This window comes from Papio anubis, chromosome 12, assembly GCF_008728515.1.
Source record: "Papio anubis isolate 15944 chromosome 12, Panubis1.0, whole genome shotgun sequence".
Lineage (NCBI taxonomy): Eukaryota > Metazoa > Chordata > Mammalia > Primates > Cercopithecidae > Papio > Papio anubis.
The window spans coordinates 96,217,147-96,237,299 of NC_044987.1; the positions used below are offsets into that span (position 1 = coordinate 96,217,147).

The 20,153-nt window shown below is 39.5% G+C and overlaps 1 long non-coding RNA gene across 1 annotated transcript in view; it reads left to right on the plus strand.

Annotated features, from left to right (window-relative positions):
* The window catches only part of LOC116269762, a 296,445-nt gene that overhangs the window by 175,831 nt on the left and 100,461 nt on the right, over positions 1-20,153 (plus strand). The window contains exon 3 of the long non-coding RNA XR_004177520.1: positions 9,163-9,261. This is a non-coding gene — a long non-coding RNA (uncharacterized LOC116269762). The remainder of the gene's footprint in view (positions 1-9,162; positions 9,262-20,153) is intronic.

Below are 20,153 nucleotides of genomic sequence, written 5' to 3' on the forward strand. Positions count from 1 at the left end.
AGAGTTTCCCCACCCCATGCTACTTGGTCACTAAGCCATTGCCCCGTATGTTAGAGTTTTGTTATGGCACTATGCCACTTGAAGGCATATATTTCTGTATAATTAAAGAGGGTGAATTTCTATGACAAAAATACACTAGTCCATCAACAAATATTGGATAAAGAGAATGGGGATACATATATACACAATGGAATACTATGCAGCCATAAAAATAAATTGTTACAGGAGTTATGAAGACATTATTTTAGGCAGATAGAGAGCAAAAGAGGTCCTTGGGAAGTTTTTATTTCTTTTAAAGCAGCTCCAGAAACGTTTCTTGTCTAGCAGGAAAGCCCCAGCTCTTAGAGCTGGGCAGGCAAGCTTTGATATGCAGATGCCGGGCCATTAGAAACTGGGTCCACCCAAACCTGGTGATTCCAGCTGTCTTCTTCTTGCTCTTGCCCCTAAGTGTGCCTGGCAACGTGGCCACCCCTACATATCCCCACGTGTGTAGAACATCATGGCACCCTGTATTTGCATATAAACAGGTCACAGTGGGAGGGCCCATTGCATATAAACAGGTCACAGTGGGAGTGACATTTCACGTGTCAGTTCTTGGCTATGTGAATGACACACCTGGTTAAACCAATCCTCTGGGCCCTATGGAAACCAGACACCGCCTCCTCCAGCATCCTAATATAAGCAGCCACTTTTCTACCGCACATGGGGTTTTATATTGTTGGAATCCCCCCTCCCTCTGTCTGTGTACAGGCGACCTGTTTTCTTCTTCCTTCCTTCTTTCTTGCCTGTTAAACTTTCCCTCCTTAAAACCACTCCACGTGTGCCCATGTCATTAATCCTATCAACCAGACCCTAGTGTTCCTCCAGTCATCAGAGCTGTATCAGAATGAAGTCATGTCTTTTGAAGCAACATGGATGGAACTGAAGGTCATTATCTTAAGTGAAGCAAGCCAGAGTCAAATATTGCATGTTCTCGTAACTGGGTACTAAAACAAGTGTACACATGGATGTAGAGAGTGGAGCTATAGACAGTGGAGACTCAGAAGGCTGAGATGGAGATGGATGATGAGAAATTACCTCATGGGTACAATGTACATTATTTGGGTGATAAATACCCTAAAATCCCTGACCTGACCGCTATCCAATCTATGCATGTAACAAAATTGCATTTGTACTCCATAAATGTTTATAAATAAAAAACTCTTAAGTTAGCTATTGTGTTATATACAAACACCATAAAATCTTCTTTCTTGTTTAGGTAAATAATCTAGGCTTGCTCCAGTTTAGCATGGGATGGGCTATGCTTGTCACGGTCATTCAGGAATCCAGGCTGATGGAGTCTCTGCCATCTTCAACATATAGCTTTCAAAATGATCCTTGGCATTGTCATCCAACAACAAAGGAGGTCAGTGAGACCAAAAAAATTGCCTGAGAAGTAGAACAGGCTGATGCATGTCTTCCACCACTTTTGCTAACATCCCATTGCCTAAAACTTAGTCCCATGGCCTCAACCAAACTCAAGAGAGGCTGCAGAATTTGTTTAGGCCCTATGCCCAGGTAGAGGAGAACATGTATTTATATATATATATAAAATATTTATATTTTTATATAAAAATTTTAAATTTTTAGATTTTTAAATTTAATTTTTTAAAATAAATTATTTAAAATAAAAATTTTAAATTTAAATTTTAAATTTTATAAAAAATTATTTTATATTTTTATATATAAAATATATATTTTATTATATAAATATGTATATTTGTATTATTATATATCCAGTTGAAGCTGGAGTGCATGATCTCGGCTCACTGTAACCTCTGCATCCTAGCTTCAGATGATTCTCATGCTCAGCCTCCAGAGCAGCAGGGAATACAGGCGTGCACCGCCACACCTGGCTAATTTTTTGTATTTTTACTAGGGACGGGGTTTTGCCATTTTGCTCAGGCTGGTCTTGAACCTTTGGGTTCAAGTGATCCACCCACCTCGGCCTTGCAAAGTGCTGGGATTACAGGCATAAGTCACTGCATCTAGCCACGAGAATGTAGATTTTAATCAGCAAGTGACAAATATTGTTTGAATTTTTTAAAATCCTGTATTTCTGTAATAAAACCAAATAATTATATTTGTTTTTGTTATCTTCTGTTTGAGCAACTTTGCTACTTGTAATTTATTCTAGAAAAACAATTTGACAAGTGAGCATTGATATGTGTGCAAGGATGTACTGCAGAATTGTTTGTAAGAGAGGGAAAATTGGAAATAGCCTAAGTGATAAATCCTCAGGAACTGGCTACTAATGTACCCATTAGGACAATGATGTGAAGAACTGTACTCATTGATATTCAAATATGTTGATATCATATCAAGTGAGCAAAGGAGATCATAGAACAATATGTCTGGTGTGACTTTTATCTTACATATTTGTGTTATGCATTAAAGTTTTGGAAAATATCAATAATGGTGATTCATAGATGGTTATATTATGGGTAATTTTAGTTTCTTTTCTATTTTTCTTTACAGTATTATTTATGTTTTGTATAGTAAATGTAGATACTTTGGTAATTAAAAAGTCAATATTGTTGATACCACAAGTATCGACAACGTATTTGCACGATTCTGCATCCTGTGTCCCAGTGTGGAGACCCTTTCCCTGTGTAGTCATAGCTGTTAGTTAGGAAAGTAGCTATTTAATTGGAATTTCCTGGGTTGCTCTATGTTTTGCTTATTCAGGTGTTCTCCAAAATTTTCCTCTGCACCCAACAGTAATATAGCTCTTTATAAAACACTTTCACATAACTTCATTTAATTCCTATAATAACCCAAATAAATAAGCAGTTACTCCTATTCAGAAAAATGAAGTGACTTTGCTATTGTCATACCTAGTGAGAGCTGGGGCCAGGCCTTAGTTGAGCCCAGTTTTTCTTTGTGTGGACTTGGCTTACTCCACCCTGGTTGTTTTCAACTCTGGCAACATCTTCGTATCACTTGGGAAATTTACCAGTTCTTTGGTCTGTCCCCTGAATAAGTAAAGAAAAAATGTCTCTCTCTTTATCTCTCTCTCTCTCTCTCTCTCTATCTATCTATCTATCTATCTATCTATCTATCTATCTTCTATATCTATCTGTCTATCTATCTATCATCTATCTATAGTTTATATATTGTCATTGTTGTTACTATTTTATTACTAGTTGTCTTTTTGATAGTTTTAAATGGTTTTCATATATTATCTCACACACATATATATATATACTCCTTAAGTGATTCTAATACATAGTCAGCTTAAGGACATGTGTCCTATGCTAGGCTGACAAAGGGACTGAACTCTCAGGGGCCTGTGTCATGGGAGACGGGGACTTGTTCTTCTGCATCATTGCCAATCATTGGTGGAGGAGAAACACTGAGAGGTAAGGTAGGTGTGGTAGCCTTGCAGAGAAAAGGAGAGAATATTAAGTCTTGTGACTTGCAGCTAAGCAAAAGAGTAAAGAAAAAGAAAAAGTCAGGGTGCTCACTTAGGCCTGAGAGGAGGCACCAGCAGCTTAAGATTTCTTTCTGAAGATTCTGGACCAGCCCAAGGCAAATCTGTAGGAAAGAGATTCCTTTCTCCTTCCAGTGTCCTCCTTCCCTCTGCTGGTGCTTACACTTCCCTCCTCCACCGCTCCCCACACTCCCAATATCAGGTCATTGACATCAGGTCAGTCCCTTAATACTTATGTCTTCCTTAGTCATCTTTTTTACTTCTATCTGAACTTGCTCTCAGGTAATTCACAAGGTGAAGATTCCACACACCAATTTATACTAAAGTACTATTGATTGATGATACCTTATTATTGTCTTCTTTCTCAAGAGTATTTGTAGATTAATAAGGCTTAATCAGAGAAATGACTTTAAGATCAGACATGAGGAAAGATACACACTTTTAAGGGAGACTTTGGACAAGGAAGACATCATGGTGGCTCATTGTATTATATGTGGCATGTTAACTTTTGTCCTTCAGCTCCCAGTGGGTTGGGGGAGCTGTTCATTTATTTATTCATCACATATATAGTGAACTTTGTCTATAGATAGACAGAGGGGCATAGGGGGACACAGCAATGAGAAAAATAGAAAAAAGTCACCACCCCTATGGAGCTTACATTTTAGTGGAGAAAACAGGTAGTAAAGAAAAAAGCAAAATACATGGTATGTTATGTAGTGATAAAAGTGATGGAGAAAAATAAAGCAAATGAGGGGTATAGAATCAGAGGAGGCTGGCTGCACAGGCCTCAGTGAGCAGAGACAAGGAAGTAAAAGAGGATGCTATGTCAATATCTGGCAGGACAGCATTCAAGAAAGAGGGAACGGTAAGTGTAAAGACCCTGAGGTGGCAGTGTTTCAGATGTGTTTCATAAAGAGCAGGTGTCATCATGGCTGGACTAGAGTAAGTGAAAGGGGATGGAGTAGGAGGCTAGGTCAGAGATGATAGTGGGGTCAGATCATTAAGGGCCTGGAGGACATTGTATAAGTGTTGACTTTTACCCTGGCTGGGACTAAGAGACATTGGAGGATATTGAGAAGTTGAGTATTGAATGAAGGGGCTCAGGTCAGATTTGGAGGGACCTATCAAGAGGTAATCACAGGGATCCTGCAATAGATGGTGACTTGGGCCAGGGTGATATAGAGGACATAGTGAGAAGTGGTTGATTTCTGGATGTATTTTGAAGGTAGTAGCAACACTTCTAATGGAGTAGGTGTATAGTTTGAGGGTAAGTGAGGCATGAAGAATGACCAATAGCTTCTGGAAGGATGGAACTGACATAAGCCGAGATAGAGAAGACCGTGGCTAGTGTGGGTTTCAGAGCAAGGATGAAGAACTCATTTAACACTGTATTGAGTTTGGACTTGTGAAATTTGAGAGTCTGTTAGATATTGAGGGGAAAGCAATGAGGAAGCATTTGGATATAGGATATGTGAGCTTGGATTTCAGGGTGATATCTGGGCTGGAGATCTAAATTTGGGAAGGGTGCCTATGTCAAGAAATCCAGATAGATGCCAAATAGCAGAGTATGTAAGCACAGGCTCTGAAGCCAGATTGCCTGGGCTATACTCTTGGCACATAATCTAAACTTTGAGTACTCAGTTGCCTCATCTGTAAAATGGAGAAAATAATTACAGTATCTAGTTTAGAAGTTGCTGTGATAAATATGTTAGTAAATATATTTAAGTTATATAGGTAAAGGTCTGGCAACTGGGGAGTGCTGAAAATGTTAACTGTTTTCATTGTTGTTGCTATTTTATTACTAGTTGTCTTTTTGATAGTTTTAAATGCTTTTCATATATTATCTCATTTGATCCTCATTAGAAACTCATAAGGTAGATATTCCTTTTCTTATCACAAATGAGGAAACTAAGGCACAGAGAGGATAAATCACTTGCCCAAGAAGATCCAGTTAGGAAGTGGATCAAGGAATATTTGAGCCTACATCTATTTGCCCCCTAAGACTGGGCAATTAATCATGTTTATAAATAGTAAAATTTGGTCTTGTGTGCAGGTCAAGACATCAGAAGATTAGAGTTGTAGCTCATATAAATAGCCAAACTAGGAACTCAATGAGTTTAAACTCAATATAATTCTGTGAACAAAGCAACAGGATAATTCGAAATGTCAATGTGACATTCTGTTCCACAGTAAATTAATAAGATGTGACTGGAGGCCTTTCTCGTCAAGGCTGTAACAATCGCAAGCCATACTTTCTCTCCCCTTTAATCTCATGCTATGACAATAGGCAATCAGTGGAAACATCCTTCAAATATCAGCTGAGTCCTTTTCATACTCAAAGGTGGCATATTGGCAGCATCCACTTTTGTTCATTTCCGTTGGAAGATGTAGCTTTAAACACTATGATGTGATGAAATGAGCAATGTAAAAACAGAGGCAGTTTTCTATAATTAATTTGGTATTGATAGAAAACACTTTGATCCTCTTCTCATTTTTTTCATTGCTGAAATGATGGTCAGTTAGATGATCTGAGTGACTTTGAGGCATGGGTGAAAAGCTGGGAGGTCCCAGCAAGTATTTAAGCCATCTGATAAAGTCCATCGGGTCACCCTGGAGATTACTCTTCATGTTTCAGAATCCTTTAATTTTGGACATTTCTTTAGCTACAGATTCTTGGTTTCCAGTCTTGAACATGGCTTTGGGCACCTTCTCCATTTGATCTTGGTGCTACCTGCTGGATCCCACCTAGACCAGCACAGTATCCCTGTTCTGTGGATTATGTTCAGAACCAGCTCCATACTAGCAACTTCCTGGTACTCATCTAGCAACTGGCACTTTGAAAATCTAAATTCTATTTCCTTAAGGTGACTAAGGAGAGAGAACATCCCCATGGGTGAGATTTGTTGCAACTTGTTGCCGTAATTCTTCTATTAAGAGAGATGAGAGGCCTCTTAGCCAAAACTACAAGGAAACTGAAACTGCCATTTGCACCTGGCAAGTGTCTTTATTATTTACAGTATGGACCTATCTATACTCAGGATGAAGTTTCAGCCTTTTCTTTTCCTGAAAGGTGAGGTTGAGAGGGCACCTTTAGCCCAGGCATGTGTGCAGACATGTCCTTAGAGCACATGAACACATGAAATACCAGAACTCATTGAAATGTGGCATGGAAAATGCTCACTGTTCAAACTGGAAACCTGGATCCATCTATCTGTAATTCTCTATTTGTTTTATTATTCACATCAAAACCATCAGTGGCCATCACCATCTCTTTCTCTAAAAATATGTCTTTTATCTGCCCACTTTTCTCCATCTCTTCTGCCTGCTACCCTAGTCTGTGTCTCCATTATCTCTTATTGGCTGTCCTGTAATAACCTCCTAGGTGGTGTTTCTACTTCCACTTGTGTGTTCCCACACATTATTTTCCTCAGGGCAGTTAAAGTAAACTTGCAAATCATAGACCAGATCATCTGACTCCTCTGCTTTAAAAGCACTGGCTTCCCAAAAGATCCTATATGATCTGGTGCCAGCCTATTCCACTGACATCACCTAGTCCCACTCTCCCCTCGGTCACCAGGCTGAACCACAGGACTTTGTTCATGGAATAGGACAAGCTTGTTTCAACCCCAAGGCCTTTGTAGCTCCTATTTTTTCTGCCAAAAAGTTCTTTGCTGGGGTCTTCCTAGCTTGGAAGAACCTTCTTAGTTGAGAGGTTATTGCCTATTTATTCTATCTAAAGTAGTCCTTTTCTGTCCCTTCATCATGTCTGTTTATAGAACAAGTACTTATTGGATGCCTGCTATGTTTCAGATACTGGGAATAACTCAGCAAACAAGACCAACATAAATTCCTGCCTTCGTGTGCTTTACATTCTAGTGTCCCATCAGGATGTTTAAATTTCTTCTAGCACTGACCTCTATTTGAGTTATATATTGGTTTGCTTGTTTTAGTCTTTCTCTCTATAGCCCACCCTTGGACAGACTGGGAAGAATAAATCAGTTTTGGTTTTGCAGCATGTCCATGGTAATCTGTCTCAGGAGGCAGACATTGGAAGAATCTGTAGACATAAAGAATCAGAGTGGGAAGAGTTTATTGTCCTTTTTTGTTACTTCCTCCTTTGCTTAGAAGAACATTTTGAGCATGAGTATGCTTACACATAGTCTAAGATGATACTTGTCAAATATAGTTCATAGATGGCATCATTAATACAATTTAGAAACAATAGTGCCCCTACCCCTTTGTCTACTGACTGTTGAATTTTGCTCCATAGGATACAATTTTCAGATACTGTCTTTCTCTGTATTGTGGTTTGTGTATAACAATTACCTGGTAATTCAGATTTTGAAGCCCTACCTCTAAAGAGTCTGATTATTAGGTCTAAGGTAGAACCCAGGAGCCTGTCTGCATTTTTAAGAAGTACTCCAGGTGACTCCATAGTCGGTCTGTGGGCTGTAATCTGTAAAATACTTTGTAGAGCATAGCCTGATACTGTAAACAAGGACTTTCTATGGTCCTGTGTGCCAGAGAATGTGCATTTGTAGAATCTCCTAAATTTAGGTGACTGTGTGACGAGGTTTGCCTGGGGTGGTCCTGGTGTCTGTTCATTTTCCCAGCGTAATTATTAATAATGACCATTCTAACTATCAAAAGTGTCACAAGTCGAATGGTACATTTAATGGTAACTCTGTATGTATGGAACTCTTACCCAAGAGGCTATTGTAAGAAGCTTCCTTGTTGGTGATAAAAAGGTAGGCTTTTCTGAAATGGATAAAGGGGGGATCTGTCCACCTGGTCTAGGTCTTCTATCATGGAATTTTTGAACTATATCCAGACTATGAAAGAGCAGTTCCTTACATTCTAGGGATTCCAGTTCCTGCTTCCTCCTTATCTGATATTCCTCCTTGTCTGATATTCCTCCTTGTCTGATAGTCCTCCTTTTGTGATATTCCTCTGCCAGACTTACCATGGAAAGTCACGTTTTTGCCTATGCCTGTGCTGTCCGATACTGTAGCCAACAGGAGTATATGTCTATTTAAATGAAAATTTACATGAATTAACATAAAATGAAATTTAAAATTCAGTTTTTTAGTTTTGCCATATTTCAAATGCTCACTAATCACAGGTGGCTAATGGCCGATGTTATGGACAGTGAGTTGTAGAAAATCTCATCATCATAGGAAGTTTCTGTTGGACAGCACTAGCCTAATTTGTGTTTCCGTATTTTTTACCCACTCGATTTGTATCCAGTATTTTTTGCAGTTATGACTTGGGAGAAATCAGAAAAATAATGCTTTTAGAAGTTGTATTACAGATTGTCTAATACAATCTCTTAATATCATTTATATTTAAGTGTATTAAGTAACCCTAGCTAATTGCTTGCTATCAAATTATCCATCTGCAAAATGGGATCACAACAGCTCTTCCTCAGAGTGACACTGAGGCAGCCTTCCAGCACATGCAGATGCCAGCTACTGAGCAAATAGCATCTCATGTCATTAAATGGTACACTGACTTTGACATGTTGCTATAAACTCCTTATCATAATTCATTATGAATGTCTTAGGGAAATCGACTTAAAGCAGCTATATCAAAATAGCCATGAGTATGTTTGAGTCCAAAGATGAATTACACATTCTATTTCATTATCTCGTTAACAGTAGGTTCCCTTAATGAGATGCTTTCTATTTCAGATGGTGGTGTAACATGGCTAGTACTTGAAAACTTTGAAGAGTCCTTAAGTGATGCTGTTTGCAGCCCTTCAGTCCTGTTCGACACCTCCAAAGGAAATGGTAAACCCTGTTGCTGTCTGTCCATTTGGTTTGATGTGACTGATGCTCTGGCCTTCTTCCAAAAAAAGATTTTTTAGTTCAATACTCTTCCTTCCATGGAGCACCTTCTCTATAGGATGGTGGATCCATTCCTCTGGGAGAATGCTTTGAGATATGTGTTTTGTGCATGAAAGACAATACATGAAACACTTGTTTGATCACTGGTTTGGACTTCACTTTCATTTTGGTGGATGTGTGAAGAGAAGGGCTTGGGCAAATGCCTATAGGCAGGAGAATAATAATAAATGTGTTCTGATTATGAACTCATGTATTACGTACCTACTATACCCAGCGGCACATTTGCTTTCAAGAATCCTACAAGAAAATTATAATTTTCTCCTTGTATGGGTGAAGAAACAGGCTCAGAGAGAGAAAGTAAATATCTCTGGTTGTACAAAAGGGATTCAGGATTCTTACCTGAGTTGTTTGGCTTCAGAGCCCCCATTCTATCTACTATATTATTCTGCTTTACTTGTACAGTAAAATGCATTTAGGTCTATTTTCTTATTTGATACTGCATTCTGTTAGGTGGAATGGCAGGTATCAATACCCCTGTTGCTTAGATAGATCCTCCATCCAAGTGGAGCAGTGAGTTGCCTGAGGTCAAACAGCAAGTATGAATGTCTGAGGCTCCTATACACACTTAGCCTGATAGATAGGGAAACCGTCAAAACACCAAAATAAGTAGGAAATATTGCTGGAAGCTGGTAGCATTCTGTCCCTAAGCCATGATTTGGAATGCAGCAGAAACTCTTGTCAAGCCGGCACACTTTGTGTAATGAAACATTTGTCCTGTATGTTTCAATGGGATCTCGGGAGCTCTTCTACTTCTGTGTCACAGAATGGCATTTCATAGGACTTTCTGGAAAATAGAAGAGTATTTAAACACCAAATAGCATCTGAGAGGGATCCAGAGACCAGTGATTAAAGACACATGCTAAACGCCCTGGGAATGCTGATTTCAGGAATTCTGGGATGCAAAATGAGTGTCAAAATTGAGGCATAAATCTTTGCTGGCTCACCGAGAGGAAGTTGCTTCTACTCAGCTGTGTAAACAACCATGTTGGAAATGCCAGAAGAAATGAAATCCTTTTTTGGAGAGGGGCTATTAAAAAGACAGTACTAATAGTAAAATTAGAAATGCATTAGCTTTGTTGTACGAGATCTGTGACAGCATCAATTTTTGGCACCAGAGTAGTCTCTTATGCACATAGGGATAGAACAGTTGACAGGTTTATGATCTTCCCCCATAAAATGGTTATTGCCTCTTGATTCCTCTACCTATATATCACACAGTTCATAAATTGATTTACAAATCTCATAATATCAAATGTCTGTTCTGATCAGCCCATCAGCCTTTTTAATATTTGTATAATTTTCTTTGAAAGATCTTGGTTAAATTATTTCCTGGTTTTGGAGCTGGGGCAGTGATGGTGTAGGGTGACTCAGAGAAGCCTGTGGAGACTGACTGACAGATTTAGTGGCCACTGAGAAAAACAATTGGGTTATACTTGAGAGATGCACTGCGATGAAGTGTAACACTGTCACTTGTTTGATCTTGACAGTTTTTGGGAAAGCTATTGAATGCTGTGCCAAAAGTATGACCGTGGTGATATTTGGATTGCAGGGGCCTATGAAGTGGGAACTTGTACTCATCAAAGGCAAAACAATTTAAAAGGGTATTACCTATGTCAAGTCTCATGTAACCAGCTTGCTGTGTATTTCACATCATGATGCAAAAAATCATATAAGGCATATGTAGGAAGTCAGGCCAGAGGAGGTACTCAGGGATGTTTAATGTAGAACATTTTGAAGCCAAAGATTTGGAATTCTGTTTCAGACACCTTTCTTGTACTGTTCATGTATTCTATCATTCATTCGTTCATTCATAACTTTGTAATGGGAGGGGCTACATTATTAGTTTTTTTTTTTAGACGGAGTCTTGCTCTGTCACCTAGGCTGGAGTGCAATTGCACAATCTTGGCTCACTCACTGCAGCCTCTGCCTCCCAGGTTCAAGTGATTCTCCTGCCTCAGCCTCCCAAGTAACTGGGTTTACAGGCACCCACCAACATGCCCAGCTTACTTTTGTATTTTTAATAGAGATGGGGTTTCATCATGTAGGTCAGGCTGGTCTCTAACTCCTGAGCTCAGGTGATCCACCTGTCTTGGCCTCCCAAACTGCTGGGATTACAGGCATGAGCCACCGTGCCCATCTTGCATTATTAATTTTTTAGGGCAAATAGATGTCATTTGACAGGAATACATCAATATGAAATATTCAGCATCCTATCTACTTATAGTAGCAGGAAATGCAGTTTTTCCTCTGAGAATTCTCTTCTTGTAATAAGTACAAGAACCTCAGGATGCTAAGTTAATCCAGATGGTCAGTCCAGGTTCAGTCTTTCTGACCACAGGCCTGTTCTCTACTGTGCATGCAACTGCTGCCTAGTGCTTCATAGAAAGGCTGACTACCGCAGGGGTCAGTCCACAGGGCTTGAGGGAAGACTGACTTATGGCAGAATGTGAAAAGGATTGGAAGAAAAATCAGTCCAAAGTAATACTCAGGTACAGGTGCGTAATGCCAGCCTTGACTCAGGAGAACGGTTTCTCTAGCCAGACTTTTCAATTAGCTCGACACATTGTCTGAGACTTATAAGTACATATGTTGCTCAAATATGTGGTTTGGAGATGGTCTGAGCTCAGCCTTTTGGCAAATCCAAAAACAATGTCTTGGCACAGATTTATGGTGATTTTTATCTCAAGAGTCTTGTTAGATATTTCCTGCTAATAGGCCTCAATCAGGGACACCCTAGGTCTTCCCCCACATGTTTTGATTCTTGAATACTTTTGCACCTTAGAGGGAAGAGATCAATCTTGATACTACCTCTCAGAGACCCTTTCTGCTCTTATGCACATTTTCATCCCTTCTTGCAAACTTCAGGCTTCACATTTCAGTTAGTATAGGGGAAAGGTGAAATGCTATCCATCAACAGAGCTGGATTCTACCCTCCCTTCAAAATAAAGGGCAGAGGGGTCCTGCTTTGCTAGTCACTCACCTACATCTACTGTGTGCCCGAGGTTCTGTTAGGGCCCCATTGTTGGCAAACTAAATAATGTTTTATTGGAACATGGCCAAGCCTATTCCTTTACTATTGTATATAACTGCTTTCACCCTACAGTGGCAGAGGTAAGTAGTTGCTATGAAGCCCATGTGTGACCTGCAAAGCCTAAAATATTTACTATTTGGCATTTTGCAGAAAAAAGCTTGGATACCTGTGTTAGGGACTGGGCATTCAGAAATGAAAACACATTACTGTGCTCACGGGGGAGCCAGCATCCTGAGAGTTATAATGGAGTGAAGAACCCAGAGCGCTTGTAAGATACAGCATAGAGTGTTACCTCTGCCTCGGGCCTGGGAAAGGTTCCCCAAGGAGGCCACATTTAATCTGGGTCTTGAATTTAGACTTAGCTTTCAACATGTGGAAAAACGTGAGGCATGCAACAGCATCCAGGCGGTGAGAATACTTTGTGCAATGGCAGGAATCATTATACTGTTCTGGGGAAACTCAGGGTGGCTGGAATGTAGGTGTGGAGGGTGATGAAGCTGGAGGTGAGCTGCGAGTTGATCAGCACACTTGGCTAGTACTAGCAGAGAGCCTGGGAAGCTGCACATGGGCTTTTGATGGGTTCTGGCAAGTGGAGGAGGAATTTCAGCAAAGTCACATTGGATCCATCCTTTGGAAAGATTGCCACTTCTGCTGGATTGCAAAGGAGCAAGACTAGAGCCAGGGAAACATTAAAAGACCTGCTTAGGCCAGGCATGGTGGCTCACGCCTGTAATCCCAGCACTTTGGGAGGCCGAGGCGGGTGGATCACTTGATGTCAGGAGTTCGAGACTAGCCTGGCCAACATGGTGAAACCCCATCTCTACTAAAAATACAAAAATGAGCTTAGCGTGGTAGAGGGTGCCTGTAATCCCAGCTATTTGGGAGGCTGAGGCAGGAGAATTGCTTGAACCTGGGAGGCGGAGTATGCAGTGAGCCAAGATTGCACCATTGCGCTCCAGCCTGGGTGACAGAAGTGAAACTCAGTCTCAAAAAGAAAAAAAAGATCTACTTAAAATGTACACATTCTCTGTTGTTCAAAGGCAGCTCAGTTGTCTGTCTCCTTCAAATAAGTTATCTATTACACTGGTACTGTGTCCTGGTTGTGAATACTTTAATGCCAGGTGTGATGGTTAATTTTATGTGTCAACTTGACTGGGACATAGGGTGCCCAGATTAAATATTATTTCTTGGTATGTCTGTGAGAGTGTTTTCAGGTGAGATTAGCATTTGAACCAGTGGGCTAAGGAAAGCAATTGGCCCTCCCCAGTGTAGGTGGGCATGATCCAATCCATTGAGGGCCTGAATAGAGCAAAAAGTCAGAGGAATGGGGAATTTACTCTCTCTGCCTGACTACTTGAGCTGGAACGTCAGCCTTCTTTAACTGGAACTTACATCATAAGCTCTCTGGTTCTCAGAACTATACCACTGGCTTCCTGGGTCTTCAGATAATGGGACTTCTCAGCCTCCATAATCATGTGAGCCAATTCCTTATAATAAATTACATATCTATGTATCTCATTAGTTCTGTTTCTCTGGAGAACCCCAACTAATACACCAGGTTTGTTTGCATTCAATGCAAGGACCCTCAAAAGCACTATTCTAATGGGTCTTTCTATTGAATTAAATCTTAGCAAAGAGACCTTCTCCATGAAGCTATCTCCTTCCTTTCCAAGCCATATTGCATACATTCCTATTTTATATTTATTTTATTTTGCTCTGATTATGATTACTTACACCTTTGCTTACCACAATGCCAGGTGCATAGGAGGTACTCAGGTTTATATTTGATGATTGGAAGAATGACAGAATGTGGCTAAGCACTCTCTTGGTGGTCTGCAGAGCCAAACTGGGTAATAGGAGAGTCTGAACAGACTGTCAAATGTGCCTCAAGGGGTAGGAGCTCTCATTGAACAAGGGTTAAGTGAAGTACAGAAATTATCTCATTCTTAGTTCTCTCCTTTGAGTTCCCTTACCCTGTCCCCCAACCACCACCACCACAAAAAGGTACTGAGGAAAGTCTGCTTGACTATGTGGGACTCATTAAAAGTCATTTGCAATTTGATTGACATACTCTGGTTGGATTCCGTTTCTTTCTCTTTTTATTTTGGAAGATCTGCATCTTATTTTTGTGCTACCCGCAAGTTTCTCATGTTCACTTGCATGGACATCTGTGTGGTAGGCATCTGTTCTGAAGTTGTGGTTGGAGGGATGCAGTTGGAAAGTTGTGTGGATGGAGGGCATGGGTTTCAAGAATTATGCTTAGCTTCAGCTGGTACACACAAAAGTAGTCCTATGGTAGGGTAGGTAGAACATGAAGCACCTTCATCTTGGTTGGCAAATAACTGCTGCCTCTCTCAAGTGTTTCTGCCATTCAGACTGCCTTTTCCACTCATCCCTGGAATTTCCTTGATATGCCTGCATTCTGTCATCTAAATGGTTAATGATTAGCAGGTTTGTCTGAAGGACATCCCTGAACAACTCTGCTCCAGTGATCTATTTGATTGGTTGGTACCTGAGCCACTCTGCATATCCCCACAGTGCTGGCTTTGGGACTGTGTTAGTCAGGGATCTTCAGAGAGACAGAACATATAGGATAGATATAGTGTTGGCCCTCCATTTTCATATATTCATGGACTTTGTGTTTGTGGATTCAAACAACCACAGATAAAAATTATTTGGGAAAACAATAAAAAATGGTGCAGATAGAAAAGAATACATTATAATAACGATTTCCACAGCATTTACATTGTATTAGTTATTATAAGTAATCTAAAGATGATACAAAGTATAGGAAAGGATCTGCATATATGCAAATGCTACCCCATTTTATATAAGAGACTTGAGCTTGGTATCTGTGTGTGGGGAGAGGTTGTCCTGGAACAAATCCTTTATGGATACTCAGAGATGACTGTATAGATAAATGAGAGGACTTTATTGGGGGAATTGGCCCATGTGAATATGGAGGTTGAGAAGTCCATGAAAGGCTTTCTACAAGCTGGAGACTCTGGGATGCCAGTAGGTAGCATGACTCAGTGCAAATCTGAAGGCCTGAGAACCTGGGGGCTGCTGGTATAAGTCTTGAAGTCCAAAGGCTGGAGAGCTTATATCCAAGTGTAGGAGAAGAGAGATGTAGCTCAGCCTCAGGAGAGGGAGAAATGGCTGGGGCGGGGGGGGGGGGGGGGGGGGGGGGGGGGGGGGGAGAGAGAGAAAGAGAGAGAGTGAGAGAGAAATTCATCTTTCCTCTTTGTTTTATCAAGGACCTCTGCTAATGAGTTGGTGCCTGCCCCCACTGAGGGTGGATATTCCCCCAACTTAGTCTACTCAGACTCAAATGCTTGTCTCCTTGGGAAACACCCTCACAGATGCACCCAAACTAATACTTTACCAAATTTCTAGGTATTTCTAATCCATTCAAGTTGACATTTAAAATTAACCATCAAAGGGCATTTCCATCAATGCCTTCCAGGACCACAGAATTCTTTAACTTGTTTTCAGCCACTACTCAGCCTTAGGCTCAGTTCTGGAGTAGGATGGTACCACTGGGGAACTGCCTTTGTGCCTGACAGCCAGGCTGCCTGGCTCCTGTCCACTGGCTTCTGTTCATGAATTTCATCTACATCAGAACGAGCTCAGACCTTAGGGGAACTAGAACCCATAGCAAAGGTGCTGACACTCTGACAAGCAAATGTCACCTGTGCCAGATCCCAGGGACAGTCGTGATCCATGTAGCAGAGGGTACTCAATTCCGGAGACACCCTTGTGTTTTTGCTCATAGAAACTGCAGCATCTGTGGGCTTTTAAATCTGAGAGGCTTGGAAAGACAGGGAGAATGGAGATGAGGTGGATAGCAGAAATAGTGGATATTGCAACAACAGCTAGATGCTGCAGGCTTCTTTGCACATTGAGTACTTCTGAAATTTGAAGGAGGCTGTGGGGATGGGTGGAGCTATGAAGAATGGGCAGATTTGTCTGTTTAATGAGACACATCTTTGAAAATTTGCACAACCCCCATTCATAATGGACATCAACAATATTCATTTTTATAAAAGAGAGAGCTAGTGCTTACATGTGGCTTCTATGCCAGGCACCATGTATAGTGACTTATTTAAATATTGTTGTAACCATCATAATCTCCATTTTGCAGTTGAGGACACTGAAGTTATTTAAAACAAGAATAACATAGGATTCCAAAGCAGATAGCCCTGAGTCTCCAGTGTTGGAAGGCTTATATTTGATCTAACTATCTTTGACATGTCAACAAATGATATCTGTGACTTAGTTGATTATAGAACCACTGAATGTAAAAATATTTAGATATTATTATGTAATTGCTGCTACATCAACAGGAGCTGAGGAAAGCATTCAGCACCATAAAACAACATTGCTGATGGCAAGAGAAGCTCACATTTTAAGACTACAAATGATCATAAATTTAGAAGAGTTTGACTGTGATTGGCTGTCAAATTATGACTCAGACAAGGGCTAAATGTCAGTACTGGCAGTTTCACAAACAGGAGCTAAAACCCATAGTTTTACTTAGTATTAGTGGAATTTATTTTATAAAAAAACAGTATTTTTTGTTACAACTTATATTACCTGGTAACCAGTTTAAAATATATGCATATATGTATAGATATATTGTTTGGTTTATCGAAAGATAAAATAGGAACAGAGGTCTAAATTTTTTCTTTACATATTAATTTATTTTTCTACACAAGTTGTTGAACATTATAAATATACTTTCTGATGATATTAGAGTTACATAGTGAATAAATCAAACAGGGAGCCTAGTAGATATGAAAAAATGCATCTTAAACTGTAACATGCTCATTAATTGTAATGGAAAGAATTAATATATTAATTTACACATGCACATGCTTTTTTTAAAAAGGCAAGGACAGCCGAGTATGGTGGCTCATGCCTGTAATCTAGCACTTTAGAAGGCCGAGGTGGGTGGATAACTTGAGATCAAGAGTTTGAGACCAGCCTGGCCAATGTGGTGAAGCTCCGTCTCTACTAAAAATACAAAAATTAGCTGGGCATGGTGGTGGGTGACTGTAATCTCAGCTACTCAGGAGGCCGAGGCAGGAGAATCACTTAAACCTGGGAGATGGAGGTTGCAGTGAGCCGAGATTGTGCCACTGCACTCCAGCCTGGGAGACAGAGCAAGATTCTATTTCTAAATAAATAAATAAATAAAATAAAAAAGCAAGGATAAAAATAATTTAGAAATAACTTTTGATTTATTAATAGCATTGGGGCTGGGAGTCATTACTTCTCTGTAAAAAAATTGAATAAATGTGGTAGCTCAATTGTATGTAGAAATGCACTTCAATTAAGGCAGTATAGCACCGTGACAATGACAAACATTTTGAAGTCACAGGGATCTAGGATTTATCTTCCTTGATCCCGATGATCTATACAAACTTAGACAACGTATGTATTTTTCTGAGTCTTGGCTTTCATTCTTGTAACATGTGGATAACACCACATACTTTGAGAGTTAGGAATATAATGCTCCTATCAATGTCCTTAATATATTGATAAATATTTTTTTCTTAACAAATTTTTTGTGGGTACATAGTAGGTACATATATTTATGGGGTACATAGAGTGTTTAGATACAGGCATGCAATGTGAAATAAGCACATCATGGAGAACAGGATATCCTTCCCCTCAAGCATTTATAATATTACTATTAATTTTCAACATCTCTCATATCTCCTCTACACTCTCAAGAATCTGATCTCTGGTTATTTACTTAGTTTCATTTATTACCTAGGTGTAAGAAATTTATATTTTAAATAAGTTATTTTTATAATTACAAAAGCAATGTATAGTCATGTAGAAAACTTAGCAGAGAGAAGCAAAGATGAACAAGAATAAACATTTCTATCATCCTCAGAGAAAACCATTATACATTTTCTCAGTCTTTTTATGCATACATATACCTTTTAAAAATTAATTATGCTATACTCACTGTTTTGTAACCTGCTTTTTTTCACTGAATATATATGAATATTTTTCCATGTCATTAAGTGTTCTACATCATTTTAAATGGCTATATGCTGTATGACTCTAAAAAGCTGGGGACTTTTTGACTTGCAAAACAAATCCTCATTTTCTTTTGGCTTTGTTTTTTTGGTAGGTGAGTGGAAGCAGATAGAGATTGTTTTTAAGGTATGTTTCACCTATTTGTTTTCCCTAATGATGGTTCGGTAGTTTGAAAGATGCGACTCAATCCGTACCTTATGCATGACAATGACAGGATTTAGTACGATAACACTCTCAGGGAATTCATTGCCTGCCAAGACCTAGAGCTGGAAGATTTACTGATGTTAGAGGGTTGGCTATCAACAGGAGTCACATGAAAGGCATAGAGTTACTGTCTATATTTCAGTTACTCTCTGCAGGAATGCCTGCCTTCCACTCTGCATCAGCCACCTCTGGTTGTCTGAAATATGCAAACCAGCAAGTGACAAATGCTTTTTAGAAAAAGTACAATTGCATTCAAATTGAAAATGGAGGAAGTTGATCAAAGAATAAAGAAAGAAAGGCATTAAAAATTAATCATCCCAGGGCCATAAAGTCAGCTGTAAACCTTTAGTAATAAAAAATTAAATGAAGAAGAAGTTAATGTTTTAAACAGAGATTTAAATTTTCCAGGGGAGAAGTTGATAGCTGCACCAGATTGGGGAGCTGGCAAAATTTACAGGGGAAGCCCTAGTGTCTGGTCCCACTAGAGGCTGCATAAAGCAGTCATCAAATAAAACATCATTTATATTATTTAGCATCATTGTGCAAAATCTTGGTTGTAAAAGGAAATGGCACTTTTGACCAACTGAGAATATTGTTCTATTCAGAACAGATTAAAGTGGCAAAAAGTGGAGGAATGCTTAAAAAAAAAAAATCACTGCCAAGAGAATCCCAGAGGAAATATTATAGAAATATTTAATATTAGAGAATCGTAGGGCTCAAGTAATAATATTTATCTATCTTTCTTGTTCAAATAACAAACCCTAAATCTGTACCTGGGATTATATGTTCATTGATAGGTTGTCTCTGGGTGGGCTTAATAACTGATCAGGTATTTGGACCCAAAAGGAAAGTTGAATCATATTTATTATAGTTTCTGAGCAAACTTAGCAAGTATTTAAGGGTGTTTCCGACACATTCTTAAAAATTGGGATTGAAATGATAAAGGTATTAAGACACTACAGTGTGGTGGTAGAACTGGTTTTGGCCGCAAAAACATTTCTGCTTGAATCTTGGCTGTGCCACTTACTATCAGACTCTGAAGAAATCACTTCTATTTTTTGAGCTTTGATTTCTTCATCTGTAGAAGGGGATTAGAAATAATAGTATTCCCTTCACGCAGTGGTGATTATGGTGATTGAAATATTAGATGCAACAAATGTAACATAGATCTGTGTATACAGTAAGTCTTCAGTAAATGGCAGCTTCTTACTTCATTCTTTTGCTAAAGTAACCACATAGAGGTCAGATAAATGTGTGGAAAATGTTTGAAGGATATAGCCTGGATGATTTGTCATACCACAGCCTTGGAATTCCAGCTTAGTACTACCTCGTGGCCTGTAGGTATTTTGATCACTTCCTGGAGATCCCCCCAAGATTTTTAGGGTCTTTTCATTGGCATTCTAGAGACATTGACTGTGAGTACCTTGGTTGTGTAGGATATGACAGCAATATCTTCTGACTTTTCTCTTTAGATCCTGGTCAGTTG